The 14,123-nt window shown below is 44.1% G+C and overlaps 1 long non-coding RNA gene across 1 annotated transcript; it reads right to left on the reverse strand.

The window, feature by feature from the left end:
- Nucleotides 1–11,274: 11,274 nt before the first annotated feature.
- On the reverse strand, nt 11,275–14,116 carry LOC112641267 (uncharacterized). The gene is made up of 3 exons (XR_003124569.3): nt 13,685–14,116; nt 12,176–12,324; nt 11,275–11,689 (listed from the first exon to the last, which is right to left on the reverse strand). It is a non-coding gene; the product is annotated as an uncharacterized LOC112641267 (long non-coding RNA).
- Between the last annotated feature and the right edge of the window lie 7 nt (nt 14,117–14,123).

The following is a 14,123-nucleotide window of genomic DNA, read 5'->3' on the forward strand; positions in this document are numbered from 1 at the left end:
TTCTCCCCTTTCTTTGAAATCAGCTGCCCTCACTAGGAATCAAGGTGTGCAGAGATCTCTCACTTGCCACTTTGTGGCAGAAACTGCTATTGTCCCTCAGTGCCCATTTTCTTCCTCTTCCTTATTTTTTTAGAGCAAGAGTAAAAGTGTGTGAGTGTGTATGGAGGGAGGGAGAGCAGAGGGAGAGGGAGAGAGCAAATCTTAAGGGGCTTCCATGCTCTGAGCGGAGCCCAACTAGGGGTTTGATCTCATGACCTTGAGATCATGACCTGATCCAAAATCAAGCATTGGACGCTTAGCTGACTGAGCCACCCAGGCACCCCTCTCCTCTTCCTTATTAATATAACTCCCAAATTTTTGTGGATATGTGGCTACTCCAAATAAAGGCTACATTTCCCAGTATCCCCTGAAGCTAAGTGTGGCCATGTGACTAATTTGGCAACAGGGTATGAATAAAGCAAGTGAGCAATCTTTTGGTAATGTACTCAATAGCAGGAATAGTGCTCCCTTTCCCCTATCCTTCTCCCCTACTCTCCGCTGGAAGAGACTCTGTAGATGTAATGATGGCTCATTCCAACCTCGCAGCTGAAAGCAGTATTCTAGGCAATGACAGATCAGCAAGACGGAGGAGCTGGATCCCCAAGCAGTGGACTTACTATCCAGCCCAGGAGTCTTTATGCTGGAACTATTCCATGAGAAATAAATTAACTTTTGTTCTTTTGTCTTTTTGCATGCTTGTCCCTCATCTTGCTAACTTAGACGTTGGATCCCTCTAGAGTTGGAGTGGTGAGAGGGGGAGGCTTAACGGGACCAGGAGAGGTCTGATTTGGCTAGAGATACTATGTGGCACAAGTGCTTCCTGGATCATTAGGCATAGCTGATTCTTCCTTCAATTAGACACTTGGTGAATTTCTTGGAGATAAATCCTTGACTTTGCTAGGATTTCTCATTCGATCCTTTAATGAGGGCAAGGCCTTAGGCTGGTCAACTATACTTTCTGTAGCCTCCAAGTGTCTAGCAACTCATCCCTTTATTAGGATCACCAAATCTCTCTGACTGACCATTTTGGACAGGATCTAATACAATCCTGTGTCAGCTTTCTCTTTTTCTGGCCCCATAGCCGGTCCATAGGAAACATCATGAATCCAGTGTCCCTGGAATCTGGGAAGGTTGGTAGCCCTCAACCTAGTAACCTCTCTTACACCACCATCAGGGCAGCTAGACAGCCTTTTGTTTTTTGGTTTTCAGATATGAGTCAGCCACTAGCTCACCCTGTGCTCAAACTGCAGGGGACACATATTAAACTCTCTGAAAGGGTTTACCAAAGCCCTTTTCCCTGGGCTTAAATGAGGGCAATACCTTAGTTCCCTCAGGAGGCTGAATTGTTAATTTCTTCTCCTTCCTACTCCAGACTATGGTCACCTTCACAGGGACACTCTCAGGCTCAGGACTCCAGAAGTGTTCTTTCACGTAGGGACTCTGGCCCCTTTTGTCATGATTTCCCTCTTTTATTTAGGAAGAGTTTCAAAATTTTAGAAGCTCGTTGTCTTTTTTTTTTTTTTTTTTTTAATGTAGGTTCCATGCTCAATGTGTGGCTTGAACTTACAACCCTGAGATCAAGAGTCACAATCTCTACCAAATGAGCCAGTTAGGCACCCAAAGAAGCACATTGTCTTGAGCAAGAGCCACTGTTTGCTTTCCAAATATCAAGTCCACTCACTTACCTCATACATTCCACGGCATCACACAAGAATTATTCCTGGGAGCTCTAGTGGCACTGCATTCACATTCTTCTTCTGTTTGAACTTCCAGACCACCTTACCCAGAGCCACTTGCAGCAGTACTCCATCAGTGCTGATGCCATTGCTACCATACCCAACAGGTTTGGGGCTCTTATTCCAGGGATGGTGCAAGTAGTGTTTCAAGATTGAACTCCAAAAAAGTAACCTGAGTTTCCATGTTCTCACTAGCCTACACAGATATGTAAGTGAGGCTACCTTAAGGTAATAATCAAAATTTCAGTGTCTTTTCCCAACCTCTGAAAAGTCCCCTTCTCTGCCCAAGTACTTCTGGGCTCTGAGGGGAATCTCACAAGAGCTCACAAATCCAGTCATCCAGGTATATTGTCATTCTGTATCCAGCACCTGCTTGAGCATCACCTTGAATGAATTGAAGCCCTTAAGGCACCAAATCTACATTAGGTGATGTCTATGCCTAGAGAGGAAATTTCTTTTTTATATTCTTTTTCTTTTTAAAAAGATTTTATTTATTTATTCATGAGAGACACAGACAGAGAGGCAGAGACACAGGCAGAGGGAGAAGCAGGCTCCCTGCAGGGAGCCCGATGTGGGACTCGACTCCAGGACCTGGGATCATGCCCTGAGCCAAAGGCAGACGTCAACTGCTGAGCCACCCAGGAGTCCCTTCTTTTTCATATTCTATTTCATTAGAGGACTGCCCAAACAATACCTGTGTGCTTCAGGGTCTTGCAGAGCTTCCAGAACCAGATACATGTTGACAGTCTTCTTTTTTTTTGCCTGGGATGGAGGACTGGACGGTGGTGACAAATCACATCCACTTACTCTTTAATTCAACAAATATCTCCTGAATTCCTCTTCTATGCTAGCCATGAGGTAAACAAGATACATATGGTCTCTGCATCCATGGAGTTTATAGCCCATTGCAAGACCAAAACAAAACAAAACACACAATGACAAAAAAAAGCCATTTAAAATTTTACCTTCAGGACTTTGTTATTGGGTGCAGTTAATTGTGTTTGGCTGCTGCTCCTGTTTGGGTGAGTTTTGTGCACAAAGCCTGCCAACTCTCAGGCAAATAGATGCTGACAGCATGTCTCACCATGTGGAGCAATATCCTTCTTAATCCATGGCTACACTGATCTACTGGGGCCTAGTACAGGAGATTATTCTATGCTATGCTAAAATTGTGTGATTTTTCCCCACATTTAGTGACAGCCAAAGAAAAACATGCACTTATTTCTCCAAGTGCTTCTTCCTTCCATTCCACACCATGGTTCCCAAACTCTGTGGCAAGACTGGATAGTGAGGAGAATGGCTTCTTGGCTGTGATAACTTCAAAACCATGAGAAGACCAGGGTTTTGCTAATCCTGTTAGAAGGAGGCAGGCCAGTGCAGACATGGGGAGATGGGAAAATTTGACAGAAGTTGAAAGGAAGGACAATTTGCAGAGGGGGAAGTAGAAGGTTCCAGAGGAACAGAGAAGGGTCTTGGAGGCACATTCTCCTTCGGCCTAGGGAACCCCATGCGGAGATAGACTAAAGGTCTGAGCAGCAGGTGCATGGCAGGGAACAACTGGTACATCCCCCTGAGACTCCATACTGTTTGGATTTTGGCCTTGTAAACCTTGAGTACCAATATTTCTTAGAGTTTTCTGTGAGAGTGAAAAGACTCCTGAATTACCAAATGGTATACAAAGGAGGTGTATTCTTGCCTCATTTTCTACAGAAGGGAAAGGATCTCATGAAGAACATCCAGTGAACAAATAGTAAGACTAAGCCCCATTGCCTACTTGCCATCCTGCCCTTGCTGCACATCTGCCTCCAGCTGTGCAGCCCACAGAAACCAAGCTCAGTTTGATGGTCATCCAGGATTGTAAACAAGCCTGGAATTTTAGCTTCCTGTCTAAGAAAATCCAAATATATAACTTTTTTTTTACACTACTAGAATTTCAGATTTCCTTTTTTTTTTTTTTTTTTAATTTTCTTACTTTCTGGTTCTGTGGCTTAGAATACAGAAACTTTCAATCCCTCCTTTTGTTAAGTGTCTATTGGTCAGGAAACATGCCCTATAATAACATTAAGAGAAAATACTACCTAATGGGTTCATGTGATTACTTCATCAAGTGAGAGATTCTTTCATAATATGAATAATTTCATTATATGAGTAGAGTGTTTTGGAAATTATGTTATAAAGTAAGTTTAATAACTTAAAAAGCCTATCCCATTAATAGGGAGGGTAGATCTCTGCAGAGAAGTTTCCTTCTCCACTTTGTAACTCCAACCCCTCACTGTTCAGTGCAGTTTTCATGGAGCACATGGGCCAAGCCTCAGTCAAGGTGGACACCCTGCCATGGTTGAATGCCTCCAGGAGGTTGCTATACTGCTATTCAGAACCTGGCCCCTGCTGTGGGTAATGGCAAATGGACAGGCAACTCTTCCAGCAGAGAAGTTTGAACACTCTTTTCCAGAGACACGATATGAACTTTAAGCCTCAGCTGATGATCTGCCAGTAGTGGTGGCAGACTATTTCTATGATGAATGGAGGGGCTTTGGCAGTACAGAGAAGGAGGCGTAGCACTTGGTTTGTATCACTATTGCTCTCAGGTCAGGGGACAGGTCTTTATGAAGTTCTTGAGTGATGCATGAGATGGCTTTTGGGCACTTCCCTCAGATGAATGTATCATAGATGGCAGTATAGTTTATAGCATAATGCCTAAAATTAAGTAAAAGTCTCAGGTTGTCACTTTTGGTGCCTTGAATGGGGCATGGTGGTCTCTCCTTGGAGCAGAGCAGCAGAACTTAGCACTTATGTCAGCCCTTTTTGATTCAAACATTATCAGCCCCCTCCTACCCTGACCACGGGGGCCTTTAGGGCCCCCTGCCCCCCACCCCCACCAGCTGCCATCACAGTGCATCCTAGTGAGGCATTAGGTCTTCTGTTTGTACTTAGGTTAACTCTACCCAAGGGTGAAGAGCAATGAAGTTCATGGGGAGGATCCAAGAAGAACACCTTTTGTGGCCTGCAATCCAGCAGGCATCATAGGTTATCTATCCACCTGCCAGCTTTGGTTTACTGATATATAACTGATTTAGAATTAGAAGCACATAAAAAACACCTGTATTACTGGCACCCCTGCCTCTTAATTTCATTTCCCTTCATAGCATTCTTTATAACATTATGCAAATCTGATCATGCCCAAGCTCAATTTCAAAAGGTCTTTCCAGAGTCTATTGGATTAGATCCGAACCTCTTGTCATGGCAGGTAAATCCCTTTAAGAAAGCCTGTCTAATCTCATGAAAGCTTTTCGCAGAGGACACTTCTGGCACTCACAAAACAGTCATCCCTACTTCCTTGATGGCAAAGCTTTTACAAATTTTATTTATTGTTTCAGTGCTGCCCTCTCATAAATTCAGATAAGGAGGTCCTCTCACAGCCCAAAGAGATATAAGTATTACTATGGTTCGTCTAATGCCTCTTCCATCACTCTTGCTATGGTTGATTTAGTAGTAGGGCTCTGGGCCCAGTGAGAAGTGAGGGAAAGTCGGCTGGGGCACTTCTGGGAAAACCTTTCTGCTTCTGAACATGGTTGTTTAAGATATTGTATCTGCTGCTTTAGCAGCCAACCACAGTCCATAAGAATGAATTCTAAAACATTGACCATGAGGGAACAGAGAGATGGAAAGAAGCTGGGTCCTTGATGATATCATCAAGCCACCAAATTAACCCAGATCTTTGTCTGGAAACTTTTTAAACCCAAAAACTTTTCATTTGCAGCCACCAACATTCTGACTGATAAACTTGCATAATATAATCTTTTACAATTCACCTCTTCTTTCCTCTACTTCATGCCTACAGTGGTCTCTCTCACACCTTCAAGCTGTTGCATACAGTATTACCCTCTGCCTGGAGTGCTTCCTCCCTGTTTTTTGGCCTGTAAACACCATTCATCCTTCCTGTCTAGCTTGGGTGTGATCTCCTGTAAGATCTTTACAGCTCCCCAAAACAGACTCAGGGGAGCTACCCCTGTGGTGCCACTGCTTTTCATTGCTCCAAACTCTATAGGAGCAATGCTTCCATTTGTGGAGCAGATAAGAACTTCCCCATCTTCTCTTACCAAAAAAAATTTTATGAGAAACATCTCCAAACCTTTTACTAATCTATCTGATGGAAAAATTCAAGCATCCCATCAAAACCCATTGTTCTGAGGAGCAAATAGTTTGTAAAACACTTAAAAATTTAAATTAAAATATCCTTTTTATTATGGAAAGTTTAAATCATATTTAAAAGGAGAGGCAATGTGGGGTGCCTGGGTGGCACAGTCTGTTAAGCGCCGGACTCCTGGTTTCCACTCAGGTTGTGACATTGGGCTCTCTGGTCAGTGTGGAACCTGCTTGAGATTCTCTCTCCCTCTCCCTCTGCCCCTTTTGCTCCTGCTCTCTCTCTCAAATAAATAAATAAATCTTAAAAAAAAAAAAATAGGAGAGGCAATGCTATAATAGACTCCACTGCCTGCCTGTGGCATATAAACCAAAAACCAATCTTGATTCATCCAGCCCCAACTGCACCATTGTTTTGAGGCACTCTCAAACATTACATCATTTCCCCTCATTAATATTTTCTCTGATCTCCAAGAGTAACAGCTCTCTTTTTAAAAAATATAATCACAATATCATTATCACACTTCAAATATCAACAATGATTCTTTTATGATATCATTAAATACCAAGTCAGGGATAAAGGATTAACTTTCTTAGAATGTGTGTTTTATGCACACACACATATAATTTCTTGGAAAATCAGGATCCAAATAAGATTCCTATATCGTAATTGGTTGATATGTTTCCAGACCTTTTAAAAAATTATTTAAATTTTATTTATGCCTGTATTTTACTTTACACTATGCTTTTCTTTCTTTTTTTATTTATTTATTTTTTAATTTATGATAGTCACAGAGAGAGAGAGAGAGAGGCAGAGACACAGGCAGAGGGAGAAGCAGGCTCCATGCACCGGGAGCCTGATGTGGGACTCGATCCCGGGTCTCCAGGATCGCGCCCTGGGCCAAAGGCAGGCTCCAAACCGCTGCGCCACCCAGGGATCCCCTACACTATGCTTTTCTAACTTAGCTAGGATTTTTTCTTTTTAACATTTCTAATAGAACTAGCATTTGAATGGCAGGGCCACTTGTCCAAACAAGGGGATAGAGAGGACAGGTTTCAGTGGTCAGTAAAGCTGTAGGCTGCAGTTAGCAAAACCTCTGTCAAAGAGAAAGTGCTAAAGAGTTTCAAAAGCTCTTCTGAACACAAAAGAGAAGATTCTTTCTTTCCTTTTGTTTTTAAATTACAGTGCCTTTAATTATATTTTGGTTTCCTCAACTTCTTTTTTTTTTTTTTTAAGATTTTATTTATTTATTCATGAGAGAGAGAGAGAGAGAGAGACAGGCAGAGGGAGAAGCAGGCTCCACGCAGGGAGCCCGACATGGGACTCAATCCTGAGTCTCCAGGATCAGGCCGTGGGCTGAAGGCAGCACTAAACTGCTGAGCCACCCGGGCTGCCCTCCTCGACTTCTTAATTTTGTCAGTTCATGTATGGGAGCAAATCTCTATCAAAATCTATATTAAGAAGACCCTCCTACATTTGTGGTATGAGTATAAAATGGTTCAATTTCTAATGGAGGCAACCGGCCAAGTCAATCAAAATCCCAAATTCCTGGGGTGCCTGGGTGGCTCAGTGGTTGGGCATCTGCCTTTGGCTCAGGTCCTGGTTCCAGGGTCCTGGGATCGAGTCCCAGATCGGGGTCCCCGTGGGGAGCCTGCTTCTCCCTCTGCCTCTCTCTCTCTCTCTCTCTCTCTCTCTCTGTGTCTCTCATGGAGATTTTATTTATTTATTCATGAGAGACACAGAAAGAGAGAGGTAGAGACATAGGCAGAGGGAGAAGCAGGCTCCATGCAGGGAACCCAATGCGGGACTGGATCCCGGGATCCAGGATCACGCCCTGAGCTGAAGGCAGACACACTTAACTGCTGAGCCACCCAGGCGTCCCAATAAATAAAATCTTTAAGAAAAAAAAAAAATCACAAAGTCCCTTTCACTCAGCAAGGCCACTTCTATAAATCTTCCCTACAAACATAGCCATTCATGTGTGACATGACAAGGTAGTTTGTGGCAGAATTGTTTGTGCAAAAGGTTATAAATAACAAATGGTAAAACAAAACAAACAAAACAAACCAAATGGTCATGAATAGGAGGCCAGTTTTTAAAACTGTGGTATTTCCATACCACAGAATGCTATGCAATTGTAAGAACTATATGCAAGTCCTTGATATATTGATATCAAACGTTGATAAGTGAAAAAAAGTGGGAAACTGAGTAGTACACACACACAGAACATGATTCTTTTTGTTTAAAAAACAAAAATGTGTGTAGTGTGTATATTATGATTTTGCTTCCATATGTATAGAAGGATATAAAGAGTACCAGAAAGATATAACTCATTTGCAGCATTGCTGCTGAGGAAACGAACAGGATGGCCTGGGAGTCAAGTGAGAGGTAAGCTTCACTTGTAGGTACTTTCAGAGCTTTTAAATTTTGAACTGTAAGAGTATATTACCTACTCAGTACAAATTAAGATAATCTAAATATAAAATTTAATATTTACGGTGGCCCTGGTGGCGCAGCAGCTTAGCGCTGCCTGCAGCCTGAGGTGTGATCCTGGGGACCCGGGATCGAGTCCTGTGTCGAGCTCCCTGCATGGAGCCTGCTTCTCCCTCTGCCTGTGTCTCTGCCTCTCTTTCTCTCTGTGTCTCTCATGAATAAATAAAATCTTTTTTAAAAAATTTAATACTTAAAGTGTACCTGGGTGGCTCAGTCAGTTAAGCATCTGATCTCAGCTCAGGTCTTGATCTCAGGGTACTGAGTTCAAGCCCTGCATTGGGCTAAAAAACAAAAAACAAAAAACAAAAAACAACCCACAAAGAAGCCAAAACAAAACAAATTTAATGCTTAAAAGGCTCAGCCAAGGGATTAGGAGTGATCTCTTGCAAGTCTCACATGCTCTTGTTGGTCATGACCTCCTTACATTGCTCCTTCTATTGGCCTCTAGGAACATTGCTCCCTCAGCTCCTTCCTATTAGCTCAGCACCTATGCTGGCAACTCTTGCCCTGTGCATCCTTACATGTGGATGCTCCTCAGGGCTAGAGGACCTCATGGCACATTGTTTTTGTGTGTCTGTTCAAAGCCACTATTTTGTCTCGACTGCTGGGGCTAGTAGGGACTCTAGATTATGGTGGGGAATTTTAACTTCTTTCTAGAACAAAGGGAATCACTGAAGAGTTTTAGTCAGGGGATAACATGATCAGAGGTTCATTTTGAAAAGATTCTTGTCTGCAGTGTGGATTGATTGTAGTAGTCCAGGGTGAAGGCCAGGGGGGCCTGGATTATTCTGGCAAGATGTGAATTAGGAGGGCTAATAGAGGAGATGGAAAGACATTGTCAGGTTTGAGAAATATTTAAGGAGTAAAATCCTGATGATGGGTTGAATATGGGTATAAAAGAAAGAGGCACCAACGTGGATTCTAAGAAACTGGCCTTTTCTGGGTAGACAGTGACAGGCAACTTTCTGAGAGAAGGAACACCAGCTGAGGTCTAGTGTGGGTGGCAAGGCAAGGAGAGAGGTTTTTGACGTGCAAATTATTTTTGAAAACTTCAATAATAACAGATTACTACATGTGGAAGTGTGAATTGTTTATTGTTGTTTGAAGCTATTAACTTTTGGGTTTTTTTTTTAAGATTTTATTTATTTATTCATGAGAGACACAGAGAGAGAGAGAGAGACAGGCAGAGACACCGGCAGAGGGAGAAGCAGGCTCTCCACAAGGAGACTGATGTGGGACTCGATCCCAGGACTCCAGGATCACGCCCTGGGCCAAAGGCCGACGCTCAACTCAACTGCTGAGCCACCCAGCCATCCCAGGGTGGTTTGTGTTAGAAGATTAACACAGTGGATTTTCCAATTTGAAAGTTTTGTCTGATGAAGTATGACTTAAAATATATGCTATGTGGCATACACTGTATCTAATTTAGCAGACTTGTGATGTCACCTTAAAGAAATTGGCAGTCACCCACCAGAGTAGATTAAATTTATGTATAAGGAGAGGCCTGGAAAGATGTTCCAAGCCTACTAAGATGCTGTGGACAAAGAAAACAAACAGTAATCACAGGCAAGAACCTCACATAGGAAACTATAACTGTGAATGTTTCAAATCATAGTGACTAATTGGCCATCCAGCTGCTTCTTACACAGGCATCTCCATGGAATCATGCTGCAGGTGGCATAGGAATTTATTTAATGTCAATTAAAATGGAGACAAAAAGACAAAAGTCAACTTTTACACAAGTTCTTTTCTCAGAGCATGCTAATAGGAAATTATCAACTAAAACCACCATCATTGGGGTGCCTGTGGGGGCTCAGTCGGTGAAACGTCTGCCTTTGGCTCAGGTCATGATCCGGGGATCCTGAGATGGAGCCTCCCCCCGCACCCCCACCCCCGCCCTGGTTAGTGAGCAGAGAGCCTGCTTCTCCCTCTCCTCATTTGTGCTATCTCACTTGCTATCTCTGTCTTTCTCAAATAAATAAATAAAATCTTAAAAAATAATTAAACCACTATCATTTTCATGGCTCTTCACAAGTATTAATGACCATTTCACTGTCTTATCTTTCTTTTGTTTGCTATTCTTTCTTTCATTTCAAACAAGGTAATGGAAGCCCATCCACATCTTTGTGCATCTGTACAACTTTATCTATCTAGTACAAATTCCTAGGGGTAGAATTGCCGGGGAAATTATGCACACTTCACTTTTTCATAGACACTTTTTCTTTAAAAATCTGTGTACATGTATTTGGGGAAAATTCTACACATTCTCACCTCATTTCCTGGTTCTGTCATATAAACACTGCGTGGGGGTTTCCCTAAGTACCTGCTCTAAGACCTCTTCACTCTGACCTACCCTCATCTCAGTAATCCAGAGGTCTCAAGTTTCCACCTCCTTACACTGATCTTGAAGATGAGATTTCTGTCCTTAGCAGGAGTTCCATCACTACAGGTTGCCTTTGGAGGCTCCTGAAGGCCCAGGTTTAGTTTGGCCCTGCTTTAAAACTTGAGGAATGTGTGGACACTTTTGGAAGAACTGCAATTATCATGGACTTGATTTAAATTATTTTTATAATTTAAATGTGTGCAAACCCAGCCAACCATGAATTTTGATGCTTCAATACTTGAGCAGATATAAAGCCCTAGAAACAAAGGAGAAATAAAACACACAAAAGTAAAAGACAATTTAAACTAATCGATGTGATGAATAGCTGTTTCTCTGAAACGAAGCTGCCTCTGGCAACATGAACACATACTGCCTAAGGCAGGTTTTCTTGAAATTGACACAATATTCCACTGTGTGTGTGCCTGGTGATGACTCAGTTCTCCCCATACTTGTGTCTATTCAAATTGCTAAGAAATCTTTGTCAGTACATGTTCCCTGGACTTCACTTGGTACACATGTAACTCAGGCAATTACAGAAGTGCTAAGTTGACCCTAAGGGGGTAAACACAAACATGAACAAACACAAGTACTAACACACAGGGCGGAGATCAGTTATATGTGATCCAGAAAATGCTTACAATTCTTTTTAAAAATTACCAGTCAAATGAAAACATGGAGTTTAATCATTTTCATGGGGCATTTTGGGTTCTCAGGAGTCCAGGGACCTTGGTTTGAGAATTGCTATCTCAGTACTGACCTTGACTTCTAGTGTGACCTTGAGCAAAGCTTTTGGCGCTGTTGGATCCCCTCTGTATGTTCTTCATACACAAATAAGAAAGATTTGGGCCACCGGTATTCTCGGGAGATGAAGAAAGTTAAGAGTATTTTCAAGGTCTAAAAGGAAAGCATAAGGCTTTTTACAGACTCTGGATTTGGGAAAATCATGATGGCTAAGACCCTCCAGTGTAGCTTTGGCTTTGGAGTCAGAAGGACTTGGGTTTGAATTCCAGATCTGCCAGTTGCTGTGCATATCTGTGGGCAAGTTATTTGACTTTTTTTTTTTTTTTTTTACTTGTCTTGTCAAAAGTGGGCATATATCAAAATGCCACATCACAGAGCTGTGATAAGAGGACTCAGGAAAGTGCTGAAGGCAGAGCCTGGCCCTAGCAAGGCTCAGTAATCAGCAGCGCCAGCAGAAAGAGGCCAGGGGCTGCTGAGAGTACCACAGGCTCTTGGCAAAGGACAACAGAGGAGAGAAAGTGAAGATTCTGAGATTCTGTCTATAAACAACAATATTTCTGATACAGGACTATCAGGATATTTCACCCCAGTGAGACCCGCATCAACCCTAAGCTTGTGCTCAGCCTTTCTCTCTCCTACCATCTTCCCTCTCTGGCCTCCAGGCCCAGGCTGGAATTTCTTTCCCTCCAGGCCTTCACTTCTTTCTCCAATAGCAGTGTTGGTTGTTGGTCACTTGTGAAGCATGCGCCTCCCTGTTCATCGCAGGAAACGTAAGCCTCCGCAGTTGGCTGAAAGGTGAAGTTTCCAGGGAGAGCAGGACTCAGAGGCTGAGATGAGTGTCTAGTCTGGCCTCACAGGGGCTGTTCTGGATCCCCTCCTTCTACCCTCCCCCTTTTGGAAGACAGGCGGAGGAATTTAGGAGAGGTCCTGGGCAGGAAGCAGTAACTTGCCTCAGAACCTCTCCAGCCCTGGTTCTCCTTTTATGAAGAGCTCTGTGCCACCCACCTCAAAGGCTCCAGTGGAGAGGGCCAAATGATAGGTGTAAATACCAGGAAAATATCTAGCCTGTGCACCACTTCCCTACAGGATCTCAGCATTTCCTCATGGCATTCCTGGCTGGGGGTGGAAGGTCAAACACTGGCTAGATGTGGACAGAATAAAGTTGAGATCAACAGTCAACACGCCCTCCCACCCGCACCCCTCAGCTGTTGCTCTCAGATGCTGCCAACACACTGCCACCAGGAACCACCTTTAAAAATCTATTCATGCCGTTTCCCTGCTCAATATCCCAAGGCCCTTCTCACCAACAGAATGAGGCAAACTACTAATGAGATCACCTCACCTCACCTCACCTCACCTCACGCTGCCTCTCTGGGTTTACTCACTTGGGCAGACCCTGACTTCCTGTCACAGCTGCATTTTCACATAACCATGTTCATGCCTCCCTTCCTCAGCCAGGAGCGGCCCTGCCTCATCTCTGCAAATCTCCATCTCACTTAAGGCCTAGTCCAAACTCCGACTCTTCCATGAAGTCTTCCTTGACCTTGACTCAGGACTGGCCTGCTCCTCCCCTGGGTTTCCCTAGCCCCTTCCAGCTCCAGCGCAGGTGATGCTACCTTCTGCGATTATAGACATATACGTATATATATATGCATATACATGTCTGGCTCCCCCTCTTGACTGTAAATGCCTGGGGAGGGTGGCACGGAGTGGGTTGTGTTCCTCAATGTATGTCTTACAGTGCTTGCTTTCAGAGCCCTGCCCGCACAAACCCTTAGGAACTATGGAATCAACTGGGAGGTGGAACTCAGAGACCTGAGTGACACATGAGGGAGCCACAGAGGGAGATCGTGTTAGTGGAGTGTGGCTGGTTGCTTCCATGAAAGGGCCTGCCTGTGCTTTACAGATGCCATCTCACATTATCACAACAGACTCCAGGGACAGGTGTTATGTCAGTCTACTGGTGAGGGAACTGATGCAGTAGGATGCAGCACAAGAAGCTAGATGGTGAGTGGCAAGCTCAGCCCTCACCTCGGAGGGGCCAAGCCTTGCTTTCCCCTCTCCCCACTTGGTACTCTGCTTTCTCTCCCCTCTGTGAGAGGTGTGGTCACTACCTCCCTCCCTGCGCCACCCCCTCCTATCAGTCACCTTCTGCTCTGAGGATCAAATTTTCCAAACTAAGAACTGGCGGACACTGTCTGACAAGGACATTTGATTTCAGAGGTGACAGGTCAGCGTATGTTTGAAGCTGGGGCTGTTCTTGAAAACAGGGTGTCTTTTTCAAAATCCTGAGTGGAGGGAGTGGATTGTTAGGGACCCAGAAGGAGGCCTCCAAGGGCCTGCAGCCAGGCGACGTCTGGATTCTCCCCCCTTGGGAGGACTGGACATCCCCTGCCCGAGTAAGGCCTCAGCCACAGCCAGCCAGTGCAGCCGGCCCGACGCTGCCGCCGTCATCTCCCTTTGTCTGGGGTCTCTTTGTCTGGGGTCTCCCCCTGGTTCAGTTTTGAAGTCCTCTGCCCCCTCCCCTCCTTCCCAGTGGCCGGCCGCTCCCTCCCTCTCCGCGGGGCCGCGCAGCTCGGTCGGCTGG

Source organism: Canis lupus, chromosome 12 (genome assembly GCF_003254725.2).
Source record: "Canis lupus dingo isolate Sandy chromosome 12, ASM325472v2, whole genome shotgun sequence".
Taxonomy (NCBI): domain Eukaryota; kingdom Metazoa; phylum Chordata; class Mammalia; order Carnivora; family Canidae; genus Canis; species Canis lupus.